Genomic DNA, 25,071 nt, shown 5'->3' on the forward strand with positions numbered 1-25,071 from the left:
CGTCTGCTCTACAACCTATGCAGGCACTGCGAACGCGCTAGCGGGGCAACGTGCATTTTAAGATCCATCCGTGTACACATGTAGCTTGTCCACATGCCTGTTGTATATATGCATCAGGGAAAGAAACATTCTCCTTCTTGTGGATGCCCGCTATTGCAGCAGTGACGTTAGGCTGCGGAAGAAGCCAGGGAGGTTTAGGGCCACGACAACGTGTGAATCCAGGAAGGAGTGCATGGAAGTCTTGCAGCATCGCAGATACCCGGGAACCAGTTCGCTTGAATATTGCGTCTGCTAGTGGGTTGTAAGCCTATCGCGTCGATATTCTGAACAGGTTCGGAGTTGTTTTTGTAAGCAGCATGCTCACAATAGGATACTCTCGTGCTTCTGCCAGCAGAAGGGGGCTTTACGTGGCTTTAGGAACCCCAAAGCACACTAGAAATCTTCTCACTAATAGTACGGTGAGTGCCTTCTCTCCAGAAGGAGATAAACAATTCATAACTGTCAAAGAGTATCCAACAGCGGATCTCACAAAAGCCCCGTGAAGTTTCAGTTGCACATCCGAGGAGGTTCCCCAACGGACTACCACCAGGTGTCGCAGAACGCGGACTTTATCGTTCACCTTGGTCTCCCGAACGTGAAGATTGTATGACCAGTAGAGCCTCCTATCCACTATTATTCCGAAGAAACGATAGTTTGTCACAAGCGCCAAGGGTCTTCCATCCAGGCATATATCAAATCTCTTCAATTGTATGAGAGTAAAAGGAAGTACTGTTGATATTTCTGTCAAAAATTCATTCTTGGTTCTGTGAGAAACTTGGAAACTTCATCTATTCCTCTCTGTAATTTGGCTTGAATGACTTCAAATGACGGTACGGATGCTTAAAAGCAGACGTTGTGAGCATCAATGCAATAGTGAATGCCATGTGCGAGGCATGTTGTTAACTGCGGCGTTAATGATTGTAATAGGGTGGTACTAAGAACTGTGCATGGAGGAATACCTTCGGTGACTACAAATTGCGATATTTTCGCACTCTCCTTCGTGACAAAAGTTCACGTACGCTAAATAAATTCGGATATAACGCGAAGCTTCATCGCACCTTTTCCTAATAGCGCCAATACTTCTAAAACATAGACGTGGATAGCCGTATCACAGGCACGCCTTACGTCTAGGAATATGGCTACCGCGATGTTGCCTTTGAAGTTTTTGTGTCCAACAAATCTCACCAAGTCCATGATGCTGTACATGGTACATCGACATATTTTTCCGGGTAGCACATGTTGACTTTTAAACAAAGGCATCAATCATTCATTGATCATTTTCTCCATGACTTTGGATGCAGAACTTCTTGGGCTGACAGGTTGTAGTGATTCTAATGCCAAAGGAGTCGTCCCGGTTTCAGGAAAGCCACCAATTTTCCAAGTTTCCATGACAATGGCCTCCGTCCGCTTTTCTAGATTCCGTTGTAGATTTGTTGTTCGTTCACTGCTGGTACATATCAACATGGTGGATTGGCCCAGAACCGGGGTAGCTTTTAGGAGGAAGAGGCGGAGGAAAACTTTTAATCCAGAGCATTGCTGCTCGAAACGCACTTGATGAGAGTCAGATTTCATATGCTGCCGTCGCCACGTGGCCCCTGGTCACCAGCCGTAGCTGATCCTCCAGGCGAGGCTGGACAGCAAGGTCTCCCATCACCTGGGTTAAGGGTGGGGTTCTTAGTGGAGGACATGCGGATGGGGGTGGGTGTTTTGGGCTAAAGTGGCACTCTCCTGTCATGTGCAGGCCTTGTTGTACTGACTGGCAAAAAATGCCATTCAGCAAGCGAGCGTGAGGGAAGGATAGCGAGTACGAGTAGAAATGTCTATAGATTACTCGATACTCCCGAATGAGTTTAGGGTGCGGGGCAGAAAGTATTTGCCTATCCTCTCGATAGTAGCGCACTATCTCCTTATAGGTAACCATTGGTTTACTTATGGCCGCCTCCTCAGCCGTTGCCCGTTATGTTACCGGCTAACACGACCACGCCATAGCCACATGAAATCCGACTGTGCAATAGACCCTATGCAAAATGCGCCCCGCCATCTCACGTCGACTCCGGTAACTAGGTCCGCCATTTTGGTACGGTCGTTTGAAACCGAAACCAATTAGCAAAACATAGAAGGCGGGCATTGACCGCTCTTGGTGATGGACTACAATGCCGGAGCATTGCTTCGTGCCGCAGAGCACGCAATGCGGAAATACCGGTTCAAATGGAGAAAAGGAACGTGAAGTTCCACGCTTTTGAACGAACTTTGTGACGCGCGAACTATGCCGGCGCGAGCAACCTTTGTGACACGCTGGGCGCGGTGCGCTTGGAGCGAATATTTGTTGTTGGTTCGCTAAGCGCGGGGTTCCGTAGTCGCTGTCCGTATGAAAAATACAGCTGCGTTGGAGTTCTGTTGTGCAGCCTTTGTATTCTAAATGAAGCCTGAGCGTGCGGTACCTATTCATGCGACTGACAGCGGTGCTCGAGCGGGAAAACTACCACACGTTGCCAAAATTAGGCTGTTTCTTTACTCGTCCCTGTGGCTCTGCGCCAGCTTCATTTCATTGTTAAATGGTACCGCTTAGCCCCTACACGAGCCTTTATCTTACCTAGGGTTTTAAACAAACTTTTCTTGCCGCACTACGCCGTCCTCTGTGGCGGGCACGCACGGTATGGGAGTGTGTTGTTGATTTCTTTACGTTGCATTTAGAAGTGGCGAACACTGTTTTATGATGATCTAACGGTGGAAAATTTGAGCTTTTGCACTTGGTTCGCTATTTGCCGGGCTGAAAGGTTTGTTGTTACGTCAAGTTAACTTGGTGCCCATTGTCATTCCAGCAACGATGTATTTACTGTCGAATATTTTGCGACTAAAATACACTCACTCCTCTAGTTTGTCACATGCTGCATGCATGCCTCCGACGTAATGATAGTGGCCATTGATGTAGGCAGCTGAGGCTATTTTCAAGTTTTATTCAAAAAGAAAAAAGAAAACGGCCACAGTTGCATCAGGCCGCCGCGCATCAGCTTGAGTGCTTTTGCGTTTTTTGTGTCCCCAGTGAAAATCCCAGTAAATTAAACTACTTCGCTGATTTATAGCGCGTGCAGTATAGCAAACTGTGGATATAAATGGAACAAAAAGAAGCATTCGCGCACCCCTGCATGTCGCGGTCTATTAAACACGACGTTGCCCAGCCTCTGCGTGCTCGCGAGATGACCACGGCAAAATATGGCATGAATGCTTGCTGGTAGCTCATAGGTGACCCTTCAGGTGCCATGCCAGTCCTTGTTTCTGTCACTTGGACGGGGGGGGGGGGGGGGGGGAGAGGAGGAGCGGGAGGCCAGCACAACTGGGGCAAAAAACTCATTCCCAAGGCTACCAAGTTTTCTCCCAAGCGCCTGCACGGCACTTTGTTGCTGCTCGCATTGCTCCTGTACTCGACGTGCATCGAACAGACGCATTGGCAAGGGAAGGGAGGGGCCATTTTATTGCGGGCTTCTCCAGTCAATGTTTTGGACACTCGCTGGCTTGATGCCCTGCTGTACGGACGTCCCCACTGTTGTGGCAGCTCAGTGCACGCAAGCTCCGGTGGCGCCTCTTAAAACCTTCGGCTTGCAAGAGGGCGAGTAGGTGCACAGCAGCCAGGATGTGACTCCATGCTCCACTGCAACCCGCCGGGCACTCGCACGATGCCTCCCCAATTGCCCCTTTGTCCGTCTCAAAGGTGAGGCACACAACATAGGGCCGGCCACTTTTCTTCTGGGAGCGAAAGCAGCTGCTGAGCACATGGATGAGGCCCAACCTGCAAGAACAGAGAGAGTATCAGTAAATAACACTCAGGGAATAACAGGACTAGTCCGCTACAGTTTATGGTAAAGGGACAGAGCAGAAAAAAGTGGCCGCAAGGAACAGACTCAAAATGACCAGATTTTGTGTCTTGCTTAACACTGTTGCAAGGGCAATAATCTACACCTCAAACAGCAATGATTTCAAAATTGTTTGTCAAGTTCGAGCGTGCAAGTATCTCTGCATGCTTTGTTAATGCATTTTTCAAGAGAAGGAAGTTTAACATTTAAAAACCTCAGCGTGGGTAATGATACCAGTACCCGCATAATCGTGTTCGTCATAACTTAAGCAAGCAATAATATGATTATCTGGAACTCACTTCCAGAATCTTTCGAGATAAACAGGTAAACATTCGGGCTATACCGATGACCCATCGAATTAAAAAAAATCTTCTAGTTCAGTGAGTTCGAGCTAACGAGGCTTTACTGTATTATCTATTCGTGCACACCAAAAACATGCGCTTTAGAAACAAACACAACCACCCCACCGCCAAAAAAGGAGAAGAAAGACACACAAACAGATTTGTGCGCAGAACATGCGCAATAAATAATGAAACCACACAAAAAAAGAAAATTCAAGGCGTATGTGCGCTTTTGTAGTTGACTTCGCCGCAAAGCACAATTGCTTTGCGGCAAACGTGCGAGCGGACGACCGTCACGGAAAACGGCCGCAACCTTTCCGTAAACATCTTCGCCAAAAATCATCCCGTAAATTCAATGTACAGCATTTCAAAATACCTAATTCACCCACTAGCGGTACGGTCTGGCGATTGTCGCTTTCCTCTCTCAGGGTTACTGCAACAGGGTCGCCGCTACGCATTTGCGTGGTAAACAACGGTGAATAAAGTGCTCTACAAATGCTCATACCGGTTAACTCGCGTCAAGTAAAAACAAAGAAGGATTTACTTACTGTGAGTCGCACGTGTTTGTCCGCACCGATGAAGGCGAGCAATGCGCCTCGGTGGCTAGGCGGCATGCCCTGCTCCGCTGCCGCTCGGATGGGTCTTTGGCGCGGCACCCCGAGTGGTATGAGTCTTCAGACACAGTCGGCAGCGCAGGCAAGTCCTTCGTCCAGAATCCGCGGTCGAGAGCCGGAAAACACCGTCCAGTTTGAGCCATACCGCGTTACCGTCACCTATTCTTCCACAGTAAACAATACGAGACTTCCCGATCGGCGCCCGTACCAATATGGCCGACGGTCTCGTTTACATCAGTGTTGCTAGATCACTAAGCAATTTCGCATAGGGTCTATTGGATAGGGGAAAGGGCCACGGACTTCTATAATAGAATTAATGACCTATAGGTTGATGTCATCGTTAGGAGAATAGAGGAAATACCACTTTTATGAAGGCCTTAACGGAACAGGTGTTTCGTCTATGAAATCTATTGCGTGAATTGCCGCAACCACCCCACACGGTCAAATCTCCAAGGATGTCGACGCAAATGAAAGGACGTCAGGCGTCTACACAGGTGACAGGAAGGCCAAGGTGCTGAATTGGTGCGGCTAGAAAACGTTTCCTTATAAAGGAAAAACTGCAGTTATAAAACAACAAAAAATGGCCAATTCGTCCGCTTTCTCCGCAAGCAGCACCAATACCGGATTGTGTGAAACCGGCGAGATGAAAATAAAAGTTAAGCTGCGGTATTCCACATCTCATGCTAGTTGAGGTAACCTCACAAAATCGCGAATCCCAAGTGTGAGCTAGATGATTGTAGTCGTTCAACGATCGTCCGCAGGATTTCCTCCCCGAGCGGTGTTGTCATGGCGCGCGGCGGCGCCACTTCACCGTAGATTTTTGCTACCCGCGCTCGGGCGGGGCTTGTGTCGCCAGCTGTCGGAGGCGCGATAAAACATGTGCAAGCACGGGTTCTGAAACCCGTCGAGGGGTGGCTCGCTGTATCGCTTGTTTGTAGGGTGCCTCGATGCGCGCCCGCTCCGCTGAGGGTGGCACCACTCTTTGAAGGGGTCGCCGCCGCCAAGACCGGTTCTCGGGAGGCGCCGCCGCCATTTTCTTGCAACCCGCCCCAGCCGACTCCGTGCTAGGCGCGCGAAAAGCGGCGCTCTTCACAAAGTATCTTTGCAGAACGCCTGGGTGCTGCGTTCCCCAGTGTTCTAACAGCTCTAAAAATTTGTGGAGGATGTTTTCGTTTCTTAGAGACCCAAAAAAGCGGCTTCTAAGTTTTGTGGACGGTGAAGATAAAGCGGGACAAGTGGCAGCCGACGAACCACTCCTGCATATGCAGTGTAAGTACAGTGGTGATCTCGCTTAGAATGAAGACGGGTGCGCATGGCCGCCGGTACTATCAGAGCAGCCTACCGCGGGATGCGTGTAGAGCGAGGCTATAATTCTAGCTCGCGCATCGCGTCATATCGGAGCGTGTGAACGTCGTCTGCTAACTTCATCGTGCTTGAAGCGGTGGAGAAATCGGCCGCTGTAAAAATAAGTGGAAACTTGAAACCGCAAGAAAACTGTTTCTTGGTGAGCGGTTATCCGTTCATTAGCTTGAATGCAATGCAATTGGTTCGTCACATCGCAAGTTCGCAACTCGCCAGCATGCTTCAATGAGACTCCATAAAAAGATCACGTTAATTGAAACAGCAGTTTATTTGTTTTAAGTAATTGCCGCTGAAACCAATGGAGCCCATGCACACAATGTTTGTCAGAAATAAATTGAGAGCTTAAAGTGAGCTAGGGCACTACAACCCCGATTCAATTTACGGTGGAAAAGATACTTTGTGGTTTTTATTAGGCATGTTCGTACAAGGTTCGATGATTCGGTGTTCAAAGCGAGGCACCATTAGCAGACGACGCACAGCATAGGAGAAGATGATCAGACGCTCCGATGACGCAATCCGGTCGTTCAAAGCAAATTACGGCTCGACACGCACAGCGCATGCGCGATGCTTCGCGCGGCCGACGGTATGCTGCTCTTATGGTACCGGCGCGCACGCGCTCCCATGTTTACGCTAAGCGAAATCACCACTGTACCCGGCTTCTCAGCAGTGCCAAATCCATTTGGGGCTGTTGTCAGCTTGTCTGTGTGGCTGTTTCTAGATACCAGACACACGGTTTTATGCGTTTATGTTCGATTGATTGATTGATTCGGGGGTTTAACGCGCCGACGCAACGCAGGCGATGAGGCGCGCCGTAGTGGAGGGCTCCGGATTAATTTTGACCACCTGGGGATCTTTATCGTGCGCCGAAATCTCGTACACACAGGCGTTTTTGCTTTTCGCCTCCATCAGAAAAGCGGCCGCCGCGGCCGGGAATCGAGCCCGCGACCTCGTGCTCAGCAGCGCAACGCCTTAGCCACTGAGCCACCGCGGCGGGTCGTTTATGTTCGAGGTTTCATCATGCTTTTGCGGCCTTTTTATATTTGATTGATACAAACGGACGGGCCGATATGAAACGTGTGGCGGTTTGGATCTTCAGTTCTTTCATTTTGTATCATGAAATAAGGCGCTCGTTGTAAGAAGGTGTGCGACCTTTCTCAGTACCGAAGCGTCATCCCGGCGCATCACGCTTACTTCACCAAAAGTAAAGCTGTAGACTGGGCTAGTTGGTAATCCATAGTGATCAAATGTACCGCAACAGAAACACACGGGATACACCATACCTTCGCTAATCATCTCAAAATAGAGAACCCTTCACCAAAACCGTACTCTTTTGTTCATCTACCCTAGAAAAGGAATGAATATCAAAAGTAAAGCCAAATCAAGCCCACACTGTTAGCGAGACCAGCTCTATCAAGGCGCGTCACGCAGCAAACGCGCGCCCCGCGTCCAGCGGATGCAAGAAAATGGCGGTCGCGCTAGCAGACGACGCGGTTGTCCTCACCCTCAGCGGAGCGGGCGCGCATCGAGGCACCCTACTTGTTTGGACGAGTTCTGCAGGTTTTACGTTGCAAAGAGAAACATTATTGCCAAAACGAGAGAAGCCAAAACGCCGAAAAGCAATAACGTTACTCAACTTGTTAATTAGTGTCCCACACGCTAGACCGCTCCAACCGAACGGGGTCCAGGGAAGGATTTCTAAAATTGTGAGCGCATGCTCTCGCGCTTGTCCCTCCGCTACTCTGTGAGCTTCACCGCAAAGCCTATGGGCACGAGTACATTGTGGGGCTGACGATGACACCACGCAAAAAGCTTTGCCGAGTATCGAAGCACAACTACACAGAAAACTTGGCCGGATTTCCAAGCATAGCCAGGCAAAACTTAGCGGAACCAAGAATACGCTAAACGGGGCCGCCAGCATAGCCGTTTTCCTACTATTCGCGCCACTTGTGCGAATTTGCAACCATTTGTTACATGAAATATCCCTGAAATGATAAATGTAGAATTTCTGGTACTCGAACCCCAGACGTAAGCGTTGGATGTAGCGACATTGTTGGCTGGGCCACAAAGGTATTTTTTCTTTATTGTTCGGGCCGCAGAGGCCGTAGCGCCAGTCCATTCTAGAAGTTGATCTCCTGTACCCGGTATCTTACAGTGGAACTGCAAGGGCCTGTCACTGAAGACTGGTGAAATAAATACTCGTATCATGAACAACACTTGAACGTATCGGCTCTGTTTCTTCAAGAAACAAACTCTCATCCTGCTACTTCGGGTTTCAGTGGTCATGTCTACCGCTCTAGAGCCAATCATGTGAGCACGCTACGGCGCCTCCGGGAAAGGCGGGCGTGTATGTAGCGGCGTGTTACCCACCATTTCAGCTTTCCCTGAACGGTGGTGCAACTCGAACATGGAGGTAGGGGAAGTCGCAGTACGATTTACAAAGGTAACGGTGGATGTCGTTTCTTGCTACTTGCGGCCAACAGGTGGCCAACCCCCACACACTATTTTTGGCTAGCTATTGGCTATTCGCCAGCAATGACCAAGGTGGGTAGTTTTGGTAGGTGGGGACTTTAATGCGCTGCTTTACGAGTAGGTTTACCCCGCATCAGCTCACCGTGGCAGGCGTGTGCGGAACGCATTTGCGGACGGGTCCTTCGTGCTGCTTAGCCAGCGCGCGCAGCGACATGTGCGGTGCAGTATTCTCGGGGGACAACCCTACAAAAATCTGGACTTTTCTGAGTACCTTAACGATGAAAAACCAAGCACAGGAATTTCAGAGCTTGAGATGGATGGCACAATATTCAAAGGAACTGCGCTTGCTTATTGATAAATTCAATGAGGACTTCCTGGTATCAGGCGCCGCTTCCACCACAAATGCAGCTACTGATCCTGAGTCATACATCAAAATGAGTAAACTAAATTCCATATACCTATCTTCCATTTCAAAATGAGAGGTATGTAGAATAATAAAAGACCAAAGAAACAATAAAGCTCGCGGAGAAGATGAAATAAAGCTGGAGTCTATAAAGCCAGTAGCTAAGTTTCGTTGCCAACCACAATCGCACTGGAAACCTGATAATGCGTACAGGTGTTGTTCCCGACAAACTAAAAATTGCCAAAGTTTCTGTTATTTCACAAAAGGATATTCAAAGATATAAATAATTTTAAAGCAATATACGTTCTTCCTTTAATGTCAAAAATTATAGAATCGTTGATTAATATTAGCACATGCAATTTTCGTAAGGCAAACAACGTCATATCGGAGCAAGGGTAGGGTTTCCAAAAAGTAAAACACGTGAGGTAACACTGCTGAACTTTATATATAAACTTTACACAATAGGTATCTTCATCCATTTTAAGAAAGCTTGGACTCCATAGAGCACCATATTTTACTGCAAGAATTAACTAGATATGGAATTAGAGGGATTTGCTTGGATGTAGTAAAAAGCTACTTATGTAACCGTTTAAATGCACAGGAATTGAGCACACAAGATCGAGACAAGGAAAACTGAATTTTGGAGTACCACAGGGATACGTACTGGGCCCGATCTTAGTCTTGTTATATATAAACGACATCATACATATTTCGTCCACCGCAGAATTAATCTTATAGGCCGACGACACGAACGTAGTCTTTTCCGGCTGTGATCTGTGCTCGTTATTATTTTTCTTGTGCTCAAAAATTCTCTACTTTGTCACGTTGCTGCTGAGTTGTGAGTTAAAAACTGGGGCGGTAAGGAGGTAGAGGAGGGGGGGGGGGAGCGGGAGATGCCGCCTTGTCAGATACTTCATTTGCTTTTTCGGCATCTTCCAAAGACAACCGCTTGCGTGATGTTTGTAATGTGTTCATTACGATGTTTACTCGGTAACAACTCCACTGTAATATTTTTCGGTTGTCTGAAATAAACCACTCCCATTCACATTCGCATTCTCACCATTTACACCGGACATTGCTTTTGTGGTTGGGGCCAGGCACTCCTTTATTGAACCCGGTGGCCGATTACTGGGGGACTGATCACCACCCCATCATCATAGTACTGCACCCGTCTATGGCCCACCGGCTCCGTTGCAAGTGCTGTGTCGTTAGCTGGGACAGCTTCCGGTCTAGGCTGGCTTCCCCGTCTATAGAGGTGGCAACATACCTTCTTGACAGAATACGAAGTGCGCTTTATTGTGCCGCTACTACCACATGGATGGATAGCGAAGAGGCCTGCGCCTGACTTCTTAATCTGTTGGCAACTCGCAGGCAACCAGATCTAGCAGCCTCTCGTAATCCGGTTCCCCTTGAAGCCCTCGTATGCTTGCAGTTCGTAACATTTAGGTCACGCCGGTACGAGCGGGACCTGTCGTGGCGTCAGAGGCACAATTGGTGTGATGGAGTTTCCTGGAAGACCTCGATTTCCTCGTACTGGCGAACAATCTGGACGATGGAACGGGAACGGCGACCTCCGGATACGGCAGCCCATGCTTGGTTTGCCGCTAGGCAATGTCCCGAAGATTTCGCCAGAGGAAACGTTCAGAGCGTTTTACCCGTTCTGTGATGTGACATCTGTCCAAAATCTCCTGCCTTTACCAAGACTCCTCCGTGCCCATATGGACAGGCCTTCATTGCATTCTAACGCCGAAGGTTTCGGCACAGCTTTTACGGTGGCAGAATTGCTTGCAGCAATAAACCGTGTTAAGCGGTCAAGACGCTGTTCCCTACGAAACCTTCAAGTATTTAGCAATGATGTGCTCCCTCAGCTCCTCGATTCAATCAACGAGGCATGGTTTAATTGCGTCGTTTCTGGCAGCTGGAAAGCAGCGCATGTCGTCCCATACCCAAACCTGGAAAGCCACCGATGGTACTAGAAACCTTTCGGCCAATATTACTTATGGCGACGGTTCGCAAGCTCGTAGACAAATGCTAGCCACTCACGAGTCCTGGTGGCTTGAACAGCATGGGTATTACTACCCCGCTCAAATCGGCTTTCACCCACTACTTGACACGGAGGGCCATCTTAGTGTTTTAGCAGCATCAACGTTGTCGTCAACCCGAAGTCATGGTGTACGGAACATCCTAGCAATAGACATCCAAAAAGCGTATGACAACATTACCCTCCTACCCTGGACTTCATTGGTATGCTCCACGTTCCCATGCGGCTGTGGCAGGTTGTCCAGTTATTCCTTCAACTCAGGACATTTGCCATACGCCTTCACGGCCAAGCTGTTGGGTCCTTTTTTGTTGTGTATATGGTGCTCCCCAGGGGTCGGTATTGCCTCCGACATTGTTTGATATGGCCTTGACTCCACTTCAGGAGTTACTGGAATTACTGGAGCCTTCAGAAATTACTGGATGTTAAATTTTTCATTTACGCATTGGAGATCACCGTGTTTAACACTCACTATCAGCGAGTGAGTTCCCTGCAATTAGCCCTAGATGTCACCGCAGTCTTTTCCTCTTCGGTGGGCCTTCAAAGTTCAACAAGTAAAACAACATACACCTGGAGTCTCGTAAACATCACGACTCAGGAGCAATGGGAGGCCGCCTTGCTTAGGTCTCACCACGACGTACAGCAACTACTCGTTAACTGGCGGAAGATAACGCTAGCGGCCACGGGCTAATGGCCGCTCTCTAACGGTGAAGGCAAGGTGATTTCCTCCCTGTCGCCCTCTTCGTTCTACCAGTGTGGGCTTTGAAATTTTTTCTTCCTCTCTTTCTGTCGCAGGAAGCATGCTCCTTTTCCCATCCGCCTTTATTTGGTTGAGCAACCACTGCAAGGGAGCCCAAAAAGCAAAGTCCTCTGGTTGGAGATACACCTGTGAGGAACGGCGACAGCTTGACTTCTCAGGCTAAACACCAATTTCCTCATACGCTAGCACTTGTACGCCGTATCGCTTTCACAGTTAGTGGGTCCAGCTCAAACGTGGCGCAACAATTAGCGGTAAGAGTTTCAAAACCGCTCTTCGTGCGATCGGCTCAGTTCCAGTGTTTTACGGTAATGTTTTGGGGTCGACTGGAATCAATAAACACATTCGTGAACACGCCTATTCAAATCGATAGTATGTTGTCGATGAATAAAAACGAGAGCAATGGCTATGGCAGCAATTACGGCCTTTCCACGCATCAACCCTATAGTTGCTAGCCAGGTACACGCCAAACTTAGCACGTTGGATGAATCTGTTGATCAATGTCGTGCAGCTCGAAAATTCAAGGATGCATTGTGTGATTCAGCGCGGGCATTAAGAGCTTACGTGCTTTCGCGCATGCTACCAGATCTCACGCAGCGGGTACTTCCCCCGTGGCAGTTCGTGCAATTGCGTCGTAACAAGCCAACTAACTGACCGTCCTTAGAGTCGAATAGTGTCTGCCCTTACAACACATCACCGATATGGCCAGTCACCCTCCACCAGGCTCCATCATATTCTACACCGACTCCAGTATACAAGACACTGTGATTGCCACTGCCATTCATTGCACTAGCCATGCAGCCCTACGCAATACGTCTACATTTAAGGTCCCTGTACCTCCATCATCGTTGTGTGAAGAACTGATAGCTGTTAGCAAGGCTCTGCGCTCTAACCAGAATCACTTTGCAGCCCGTGGCGCGCATCGGAATTCGCACCGATGTCCTTCAAGAAGTGCCCTTACTTCGGTTGGCTAGGCGTACCCCATGCTGGCCTAGAGTATTCACCACCTTGCAACAATTAATTGCTCACAAGATACATATTGATAGGTTCCGCGTGACCTACTGACAAAGCAGATGCAGCAGCGCAGCTAGCAGCCGCAGTTCTATCTCCGGCTTCCCGTTAGAGATTGGTGATGCCACTCTTCTGCAGACGAGAAAGCAACACATTCGGCGCCGCACAGGTACCCTCGTTCCACCATGTACTGTCACCCTTCCCCAGGTCCTATCAGTGCCGAGGGGATTGCACCTAGGAAGATTCGGGTGGGCGGGGCCTGACCTTCCGCCGTCACCCGCCAATAGCCTTACTTCCGAGATTCTTTTGCAAACCCCGATTGGCCAGTTCGCCACCCCAGCTATGCAATAGCCGACGTGCACCCCTTGCTCTTGTCTTGCCTCCCATTGCGTCGAATGAGCCTGAAACGTCTTATGGAGACTGGCCTACGCGTTGACCGCGCATCCGCAGACACCGCATGGATACGTGGGCCCCATCATAGTACCCTCCTAGAATTTATCCGCGAAGCTACCATTTTCATGCTATTCTAATCAACATTCATCATCATCAACTCATAACCACTTATTTATGCCCAGCGGCAAAATACACTTCCTCAAGAAATATTGCTGCAGTGTTTAAAGCTTGCCACTAAACGGCGCCAGGTGTAGCCGACAGTGTCCGTTCTGATCTTACTTGGAATAGGAATGTCGTATTTGTGCCTTGTTAACAACGGCTCGACCAGTGGCCTATCCTCCACGTGATCATACACGACGCTTAAGGTGAAGAAGACGAAGACGACGGAGAAGAAATGGCGATTGTCAGCGGGCAAGCTAAACTGAGGGCCGCTGGAGAGCTTGGCACGCCCCCCACAAAGCGGAACAGTCGCAAGTTGTTAATTAGTTTGTGCTCCGTGGCCGTCGGCGCCCTCGCCGCCATCGACCTGCTAGTCTTCATGTACTACTTCGACTACAAGGCAAACCTGCGCAAGTGAAAAGGACACTCCTTGACGCCGACGGTCATCAACCAGCGCCATGCATGGAAACCAACTCCATTCGGGGCACTCGACGATTCAAACGAACTGGACGTTCTGCCCAGCGTGAATAATCTGGAGTACGTGGGGTTCCCTGCAGTAGATACGAGAGCCCGGCTGTCTTGCGTCGGCCCGATGTGATTATGTGATGAATCTGCTACTAAGACCACTGTCAAGGTGCTGGGGCTAATATATGGCTTGTGTGACAGATACAGCTGGCTCGCAGTTCCCCCACATTTATCGTATGTTTTATCAAAGTATTGGGATAATCGTTGAAGGCATCATTGTGTGACTCCTGTTATCATGCTGTAGTTCTTTTCGCTGTCCTGCACTCAAAGTTTTTATTTTGAAGTAAAATGTATACAGCTTTCTTCTCGAGATTAAAATGCCTTCTTTTACTTATTTGTTCAATTATTCCTCAAGCTGGTTTGGGCCTTGCCTTTCACGTAGAGCTTCGTGTTTTGTGAATATATTTCTCGTGAAATCCGGTAGCTGAATCTTCGGACATAAAGTTCCAATTATGGCAACTCGCAGGGTATATACTCTAATCCTAGTACCAAAAAACTGTAATTAAAATGTCGTAACACGAATACACCAGAGCACACGACGCAAATTTTAGTTGTATAATAAATGCCGTGATGGAATAAAATGTATACAAATTCTTGAAAAAAGGCTTTCACATTTTCACTCAAGAAAACCTTGGAGCTTGTGGCAACTGACATGGACATAGTTCATATGGTTGCTGTAGCTGGCGGAAGCGCGCTCTTTTCTATTGAAGGCTCCAAACAATGAAAATTATCAGAAAAGGAAGAGCTATACAAGCCTCAGCGCGCAGACACAAAGAACTTTTTATAGAACAGTTGGAAGACTCCAAGTTGACCGGTGTTTGAATCGTGTTAAGATTCCATTTCTGTCATACTTCGCGAAGTTAGTATTCGGGTGTCTAATACCAGTATCAGAAACCACTACTATAATAATCGGCGTATAAGGTTGGTACGCGCAGTGCAGTACAATTTTAACATTTACATCGACCAGTAACGGGGGAGATTACTCTTTTTTAGCGAGGATCTTCTTTGGGGGTCATCAAAGCCCCCCCCCCTTCCCACACGATTGCTGGAAATTCGCCCTTATCGCCGCTAAGAGCTTCTGGTCAGCGTTTCCCATTAGGTATCGGATATTCCAAAGACCCAACATCGCCTGCAATTTTCGGGATCTGCACATTTTTAAAATTGAAATTTACATGATAAGCTCGAATTGCGAAATATTTTACCGAGCAATGGTCGTCGGATTCTTCTGGATTTATCGGGAAACACGCAGACCTGCCTGTGTGCTAATGAAGATAAAAAGTGTAATAATACAACATAGCGACAATTTTTAAATGCGGAGCATTTCTTAGGCTCGCCTGGTCCTCCGTCGTTGATGGCGACGCCGCCCACACGCTCACTGCGCACGCGCAACTCTCCTCCTTACACCCACAGCTCCGCGATACTACAATACAAAAAAAAAGTAGTTAGCGGCGCCCGGTTTCGATCCCACGACTCTCTGGCCGCAACGGGAGGTACGCGGTGCTCTTCCCTCTACACTATAAATCCGGGATAGGAGGAAGTGCTACGAACGCGCCTTATGTCCTTGACTCATTCAAACTATGTCAAGAAGCTACTGATACAACGAAGGCACGCGAAGCTGAACGTCAACGGAAACGACGAACTGAAAACTTGAGAGGAGGATGCTGAATTTCCCGTTGGAAAGCTGTGGCGGGAAGCGCCACGCGCCTTGCAGCTCAACCAGCCCCGTCCGCAGCGCCTCTGATGCTGATTGTGGCACCATGCCCTAGGGATTGGCCAACCAAAGAATCCATCACGAGATAGGTTCGGGTTCAACGACCGTCATCATCTTCCCGTAGGGGAACCGCCGAAGAAGAAGAACGAGAAGACAAAGCTGCGAAGAGGAGGGCGTGTACATTGCTCTCAGCCGGTGCACCAATGTCAACAACCTTTACCTCACCAAAGCTGACGGAGACTATACCGATTCTACCACAGAGACAACATCGACCAGAACATGATGGACGAGTTTCGGCGCCTCGAGGACCACCGACTACTCACCGTAACACAACAGCACTTGCGTGCCTTTGCCACCGGTGTGGACCCGGACGCGGAATTCCCTCTGGCACTAGTAAAAACCAGATCACTCAACATAACGGCAACACACTGGAGCCACACGGAACCGCCACGATGCTTCACATCCTCATCAGGGTTCCCCACGGGAAGATGGTGTAATTTTTAAATGCGGAGCATTTCTTAGGCTCGCCTGGTCCTGTGTCGTTGATGGCGACGCCGCCCACACGCTCACTGCGCATGCGCAACTCTCCTGCTTACACCCACAGCTCCGCGATACTACACTGTAAAAAAAAGAAATAGTTAGCGGCGCCCGGTTTCGATCCCACGACTCTCTGGCCGCAACGGGAGGTACGCGGTGCTCTTCCCACTACGCTACAAATCCTTTTTTTTTCTTTATTACATGGGAAAATACGCTCAGACGTTGCAGTACGAGGAATACAAGCAAACAAAAGAATACCCTGAAGTTATGAGAAGCAAATATACATCAAAATTCAGGCAAACACACACAAGCGTTCAAAAGAGGGAACCAGTCAGGTGGTTGGTCAAGCGAACTATACACACTATGTACAAATGCCACAGTTTCTCGGAAATGAGACTTAGTTGATCTTGGAGGCTCAGCATGCCTATCACATAAGCGGCATCGCCACAGACTGTACAAACCAATTAACACGAACATGTCATAAGGTGGCTCACCAGGATAGTCGAATGGCAAAAATCGGATAGAGAAAGGCGTAATATCCATGTCTTTTTTGAGCGTTCGCTGTAGAATGTCCCAGAAAAAGACAGCATCTCTGCAGTCTACAAAGCAGTGATCAATTGTCTCTGGTCGAGTACAGAGCCGACAGTCTGTCGACCAAGCTATAAACAGACCCCGATCTTTCATCCAAGTTTTAACAGGGAGCGTGCCAGTGTGTAATTTAAAGAAAAATGTTTTAACACCTGGCGGAACACACATTTTACACACTCTATTGAGGACATCCTGGTACGGACACTGTAGGTACAGAACACGATATAAAGGTGTGGGAAAAAGCCCACAAACCAGGGCATCAGAAATAGACTCGCGCGTAGCAGTAAATATGTACTCAAGGCTAAACCGAGCCTGTAAGAAGCGAATTGTGTCAACCACTTCTTTGAGGAAACCTCGCGGGCTTCGGGCTGCGTCCACAGACAGCGAAGACACCACAATATCAGGGAGAAAATGTGCAAGACGTATTTGCAGCACAGCTTTCAAAAAAGGATGTTGAACATCTCGAAAGTAGAATAAACGAGAAAGAAGCTGCCAAAGAAACAGATGAACAAGCCCAAGTCCCCCTCGCACAACCGGAAGAAAAAGGTTATCTCGACGCATTGGCTCACTACGCGAACACCAAATGAAGGTTGCAAAAATCCGGTGAAAAGCCTGTATCCTGAGTCGTGAGCAATGTAACACCTGTAGGACATAAAGAAGTCGGGTCACAAGGAACGTGTTACACGCCCGAGCACGAGAAAAGATGGACAGCTGCCGTCCCCGCCAGTCATTCACTTGGCGCTGTAGCTTCACCGCCTGCTCCGACCAATGCGAGTCAGTATTGCGAAACTGCGAGAGGGGTACTCCTAAATAAGTTAGGTCTCTATTCCAATTGATTCCGGCGAAACAATCGGGTGTGGTTCCCCATTCTCATAACCAAAATCCGCAGCTTTTCTCGAAATTCAGGGCCGCACCTGAAACCTCGCAAAATTCTTGTGTAATGGCAAGAGCATTATCCACGCTGGCCTTGTCAGTACAAAATAAAGCGACATCATCGGCATATGCTAAAATTTTCACTTCGAAAGACGATAGCGTGAACCCTCTAACATTAATTTCCTCTATTATGCGCATGCATAATGGTTCCAGATATAAGCAAAACAGGAGTGGTGATAATGGGCACCCTTGACGAACCGATGAAAGAAGGTGGATTGGTTGGGTTAGTCGATTGTTGACTATCACTCTTGTCGAGCCATTAGCATAACATATTTGAATACCTTCGGTAAGCCAAGACCCTGCGTTCACATGCTGTAGAGCACGAAACAGAAATTGGTGACTGACGCGATCGAATGCCTTTGCCAAATCTAGTTGTACTAAGGCTACCTGGGCTGACGTACCCGAAACACACTCCAATATAGACCTTGCGATGTGTATGTTAGTTTGAATAGATCGCCCACGGATGCCACATGTCTGATGGTCACCAACTAGTAGCTCAATTACATTTTGAATACGGTTGGCCAAAATCTTAGCGAAGACTTTATAATCTACATTACATAAGGAAATGGGACGATATCCCTCTACTTTACGCAGTTTGTCAGGATCATTACTTTTGGGGATTAGAACAGTGTGGCCTTCGTACAGCGTAGGTGGAAGAAATCCAGTCTTGTAAGCCTCGCGGTAAACCTCAAGTAAAAATGGAGCCAGCAGGGAACAGAATGTGTGGTAAAATTCCGCAGTGAGACCATCAGGTCCCGGGGTTTTGCCTTTCGACAATGATTCAATGCTAGACACCAATTCTTGAATGCCAATCTCCTGGTCAATGGATTCACACTCGTCCTGGTTTAATTTGGGCAGCAAACTAATGAATTTGTCAATGGAGTCCTCGCTCACTGCTCTTTTGGGAGTTTGGAATACAGTTCTATAGTAATCGACGAAGGCCATCATTATCACAGTAGTGTCATCAGTAATTTTCTCTTTATACTCAATTTCAAGTATTTGTTTAGACAGAGCATGACGGCGCTCATCACCTATTGACCGGCGACACGGTTGCACTTCAGCAAAGCGCTGTGATCTCGCTCGCACTAGTGCTTCCCGGTATTTCTCAACATCAAACGCCTGTAGCTGCGCCTTGACATTCTGAATGTCATCCATATATTGACCTGGACATCGGCCTTCAAGTTCATAAAGTTCTCTCAACAATTTATTTAGGTGATTTATGTTGTTTTTCTTTTCAAACGCCATCGCTGTAGCCTCTTCAATTGCCGTGACTTTCACTACTTTCTTAAATAATTCCCACCGTGCGAGCATTGGCAGATCATAGCGATTTCTTGCATTTTGCATAATTTCTGGCACACGATTTAAAAAGGGCTGATGGGATAGTAAAGAATTATTAAATTTCCACAATTCCCAATTCAGGCGACGACTCCGACACTGTTGGCTACCATGCGCAGCAGATACAAGGCAATGGTCGCTAAAAAATACCAGATGAACAGAGTAGCTATGGACACACGGTAGAGAATCTAAAGAAACATAAATACGGTCTAGCCTAGCGTGAGAGGCTCCCTGAAAATGTGTAAAACGATTTTGCAGTCGGACATTTTCTCCTATGTCACAAAGGTGAAAGTCACAAGCAATGTTTTCCAATGTTATAGCGCTTAAGTCCGATCGTTGGTGCTCACATGACCTGTCACTCGGATTACACACACAGTTAAAATCCCCTAAGACCATTAAGTGGCGGTCAGTACGCAGGTGACTCTGTAATGACAGGAAATATTCTTCCCATTGGCGAGGTTGCGACGGTGCATAAACGACAATAAACCTCCATGACTGTCCCGCGATCATTAGGTCACACACGATAAGGCGTCCCTCCGAATCAGTGGATACAAATTCCACACAGCATTGGAGGCGCTTGTTCAGAAAGAGCGTGCACCCAGCAGATAACCCTTTGGCGTGGCTAACGCACACTTCGTACTCAGATTGAAAAGGAGCTAGAGCTTCCGCAGTCCCTTCATTCGACTGAATTTTTCTTTCTTGAATGGCCAATATATCAAGCTTCCAACCCCGCATTAGGTGAAGAAGCTGGCCTTGACGCCTCTTGTTACGTAAGCCACGGACATTTAACGTTCCAAACTGAAAAAGAAAGAGCTCCCACCATGACAACCTACAGCAGTACTGTAGCGTCTCTACCTCGCCTACCCACAGTTCCGTCAGGATCTGGAGGCCGGGCAGCAGGACGGCGACCAGTAGTTGCACTTTCCGCAGCCGGGGAGGCAGCCAAAGCTGCTCCTGATGATGATGCAGGGTCGGCAACTAGAGGAGCCTCTGAGCTTATGAGGCCTGTATCGCAGGAGGATGTGGCACCCGGCGCCAAAGCCGTCGATAGCACCGCCGAAGCAGCAGGAGCAGGATCCGAAGCATCCCTGGCAAGGAACTTCTTCGCCTGCTTCGTCTCCATAACCTCTGGTTTTCCACCCGAAGCCTCAGCTTCATCAAGGGGCGCAGGTCGCTTTTTGGTACCAATGTCAAGTTCCATTTCTTCATTCTCCGTCGACGGTGGTCGATCCAGGTAAGGTGGCGACTCGGCCCATGTTGCAGGCAAGACTGCAACGTTAGCGCCCCCTCCTTGATCTTCAGGCGGTACCAAACGGGACGCATCCTCCGTGGGCACCGCAGGAGCCCTATCTTCTCGCCGCTGCTCCGCAACAGCTTCCCTTGAAGAATCCACGACCTCACTTGCATCCATGATGTGAGATGAAACAGTGTCATCTTCCGCTTCACGACCCGAACGAAGCTTGTCTGCGTAGGTTTGCACACACGCTGATGACAAGTGGCCGTAACGGTGGCATTTCTTGCAACGCGGAGTCTTGCACTGCCTCCTTATGTGGCCTACCCTATTGCAGCGCAAGCAGAGTGGCGGACGCCCAGGTATCAAGATGAGAGACTGTTGACCGTAGACGTCCAGTAGGTGCGGCAGCGAGTTGACTGAGATTCCATCCTTCAGCGTGAATGACACGTCTCTGTTGGTCATCTGCCAAGCCTCCATGCCATCACACCGCCACATTTCTCTTGTGATAGACTGAACCGTGCCATACGGTTCCAGCGCTTCTACAATTCGGCGTTGCTCTATGTGCGGGGAAAGCCAAAGAAGCTTCATTTTGATATTCCTGCTCTCAGGATCAATGACCAGGCACTTGAGGCCTTTGACCGCAAGTTCACCTCGCTCTACTAGCTTTTGTTTCGCTGCACCGTTGACGCATGTGACAAGCCACAAGTGACTCATCTGATATTGACCACAAACAAGAATGTCCTTGGTGTCTAGCACGGCAAGCAAAGCATCGCGAAAGTCCGGGGCACGGTACGGTCGGCCAGACAGGTCAGCATGCAAGAACACGGAGTTTAGAACGGTGTTACCAGAAGGCAGACGGGGAAGTACGACCTTGTAGGTTCCGGAATCGTCAGATGACGCAACTTGAGTACCTCGGCCCAAGGCCGATGTGCTGTTTCCAGAAGAATGCATTGCAAACGTGGCCGTAGCAGCCGTCGTCGCGGATTTGTAGCGTGAGTAGCGTAGCGTCTTCTCACGCTACAAATCCGCGACAGCAGCAAGTGCTACAAACGCGCCTTACGTCCTCGACTTATTCAAACTACGTCAAGAAGCTACTGATACAACGAAGGCACGCGAAGGTGAAGGTCAACGGAAACGACGAACTGAAAACTTTAGAGGGGGATGCTGAATTTCCCGTGGGAAAGCTGTGGCGGGAAGCGCCACGCGCCTTGCAGCTCAACCAGCCCCGTCCGCAGTGCCTCTGATGCTGATTGTGGCAGGATGCCCCTAGGGATTGGCCAACCAAAGAATCCATCACGAGATAGGTTCGCGTTCAACCACCGTCGTCATCTTCCCGTAGGGGAACCGCCGAAGAAGAAGAAGAACGACAAGACAAAGCTGTGAAAAGGAGGGCGTGTACATTGGTCTCAGCCAGTGCACCAATGTCAACAACCTTTACCTCACCAAAGCTGACGGAGACTACCGATTATACCACAGAGACAACATCGACAAGAACATGATGGACGAGTTTTGGCGCCTCGAGAACCACCGCCTACTCACCGTAACACGACACCGCTTGCGTGCCTTTACCACCGGTGTGGACTCGGACGCGGGATTCTCTCTGGCGCTAGTAAAAACCAGATCACTCAACATAACGGCAACACAATGGAACCACACGGAACCGCCACGATGCTTCGCATCCTCATCAGGGTTCCCCACGGGAAAATGGGGTAATTTTTTTTTGCACGAAGGACCCACATGATCAGTATTCGATTTGTCTTATTGTGAGTGATGTGGGATATTACAACAACAAACAACGACGGATTCTTCGTCGAATGGTAAACCTGAGTCTCTAGCTATATTATAGGATAGTGAAATCACAATCCCCGCAACTCCGACCCACTCACAGACTCAGTAAATGTTCGTTGCGTAGTACACATACATGACGGTGTAACTACCAAAAACGTTCCGTGGCATCTCCACTCACATGAAACCTAGGGAGGCGCGAAGCATGCAGCCTATAAGTGTATTCTTGGTGCCCTCCCGTTGTTGCCAACGGAGATGAAACAGTTGGGGTGTAGAGGTATACAGATTTGCTGTAAAAGTCTCTTGTCTGAAGCACGAAGCTCCCTAGTGCGAGGCGTAAACAAGTGTCCCGGTGTTCTTTTAGTACGCGTTAAGTTCTAGCGCGAGGCGGAAACGAGTTCCCGGTGTGTTAGTACCGTGACAACGTAAGACGGCGATTACGACAACAACAGGAGATGCCAACAGCCCCGGTCGCTATGGGGCTTAGCCACTAATAAAATACCGTATATCTCTTACAGAAGGTGCCACTGCCAATTATAGTAGTGCAAACGTTCATATCCAGCTCCGTTTGTCCTTTACCATACAATCATCATCATCACCAGCCTATCTACGCCCACTGCAGGGCAAAGGCTCTCCCATTATTCTCCAATTACCTCGGTCCTGTGCCAACTGTGACCAATTTATCCCTGCAAACTTCTTGATCTCATCTGCCCATCTAACTTTCTGCCGCCCCCTGCAACGCTTGCCTTCTCTATGGATCTACTCTGTTACCCTTAATGACCAGCGGTTATCTTGCCTTCGCATTAGATGCCCTGCCTACGTCCATTTCTTCTTCTTAATTTCTACTAATATGTCTTTAACACCAGTTTGCTCCCTGACCCACTCCGCTCTCTTCCTGTCCCTTAATGTTACACCTATCATTTTCCGCTCCATTGCCCGCTGAGTCGTTCTCAATTTAAGTTGAACTCTCTTAGTGAGCCTCCAAGTTTCTGCCCCGTAGGTGAGTACCGGTAAGATGCAGCTGTCATACACCTTCTTCTTCAGCAACAATGCTAGGCTGCTATTCATTATCTGAGAATGTCTGCCATATGCACCCCACCCCATTCTGATCCTTTTAATTATCTCTGCCTCATGGTTGGGATCTGGGGTCACAACTTGGCCTAAGTATATATATTCGCTTACCACTTCCACTGCCTTGCCATCTATCTCAAACTGCTGTGCTGTCCCGAGGTTATGGATCATTACTTTAGTTTTCTGCATATTAATTTTCAGGCCCACGGTTCTACTCTGTTCGCCCAGTGCGGAAAGCATGCTTTGCAATTCGTCCCCCGAGTTACTTAGCAAGGCAACGTCATCAGCAAATCTGAGGTTACTGAGGTATTCTCCATTAACCCTTACTCCCACCTGTTCCCAATCCAACGTTCTGAATACTTCTTGTAAGCATGCTGTGAATAACATTGGAGAGATTGTGTCTCCTTGTCTGACACCCTTCCTTATAGGTATTTTACTGCTCTCCTAATGGAGGATGATGGTAGCTGTAGACCCATTATAGATATCCTCTAGTATTCTTACATAATGCTCATCTACCCCCTGGTTCCGTAATGCCTGAATGACGGCTAGGGTTTCGACCGAGTCAAATGCTTTCTCATAATCTATGAAGGCTATATATAGGGGTTCAGTATACTCAGCGCACTCAGTATACCATACAATATACTCGATATAAACATTTTGCGAACTTTTTTTTTTCTTTCGTGTTCCGTCTTCCCGTGCCATCCACAACTTTAATAGCGACACCATAGCATGTTTTGGGTGTGTTTGTATGTATTCCCACCCCGCCATTTTGTTTACAACTCCGTATTCTTTACAGGCTCTGCACTTCTAGTGCGATGCGGAATTCAAAATGGGTGTGTACAGGCTCGTCTACCGGCCTAGATTGCCTTAAAAGATACCACCCCGTGTTTATTTGCAAAGAAGCTGCCTAGGATTGATTTTAAAAAAGATGTTCTCAATGAGGAAATGCAGAATTGTTCAGGCTCAACTCGTGAACGTAACCGTTCGATGCTGCGACCCTACCTTGTGGCGTGTTTCGAAACGCTTCGCTGCACAGAGCACCCACGTGACATGTCTGTTCCCGCGACGCAGAACAGCAATTAAACATCGTCCTTGGCTGCGCCTTAAACCTAAAGTTCCCTAAAACGTACAAAAATTCCTATTATTAACAAACAACACAATGGTTTGGTTTCGGAAAGAAAATTGATTTCAGGAAAAAAGTTAGAAATGAAAAAAAAATTACACAATTTTCCCGTAGGGGAACCCTGAGTAGTATGCGAAGCAGCCATGTGGTCGACTGAAGTTCCCATTAGTTTTCAGTTCGTCGTTTCTGTTGGCGTTCAGCTTCGCGTACCTTCGTTGTATCAGTAGCTTCTTAACGTAGTTTGAATGAGTGAAGGACATAAGGCGCGTTCGTAGCACATGCTCTTGGTTTGTAGCGCAGTGGGAAGAGCACCACGTACCCCCCGTTGTGGCCAGAGAGTCGTGGGATCGAAACCGGGTGCCGCCTAACTATTTCTTTTTATAGTGTAGTGCGCTGACATCAGCCCAAACGCTCACGCGGCTGAAGAGACGCGCATGCGCAGTAGAATGCGGATGGCGTACAAGGGAGGGAGGGACACAGCCCCGAGCATGAGATGCTCCGCATGTAAAACTATACAGAGACCTGCTGGGGCTCGAACCCAAGCCTTCAGCGCCAGTGCTCAGTACTCTACATCGATGCCGCAGAACCCGAAACGAGGACTCCTTTCAGCAGGCACTCAAAATAATAGCGCGGGCAGTGCCATCACAGATGTCACGTGGGTGCTCTGTGCAGCGAAGTGTTTTGAAACACGCTACCCGGTGGGCTATATGTTGGTTCTTTTTCTTGTTTGGTAGTTTTCAGAATACGAACAGCCAGTACATTCCGGAGGTTGATCAAGAAGATTGCGCCGGT

This window comes from Haemaphysalis longicornis, unplaced genomic scaffold (assembly GCF_048455015.1).
Source record: "Haemaphysalis longicornis isolate Haplotype H1 unplaced genomic scaffold, Haemaphysalis longicornis Haplotype H1 scaffold_6, whole genome shotgun sequence".
Lineage (NCBI taxonomy): Eukaryota > Metazoa > Arthropoda > Arachnida > Ixodida > Ixodidae > Haemaphysalis > Haemaphysalis longicornis.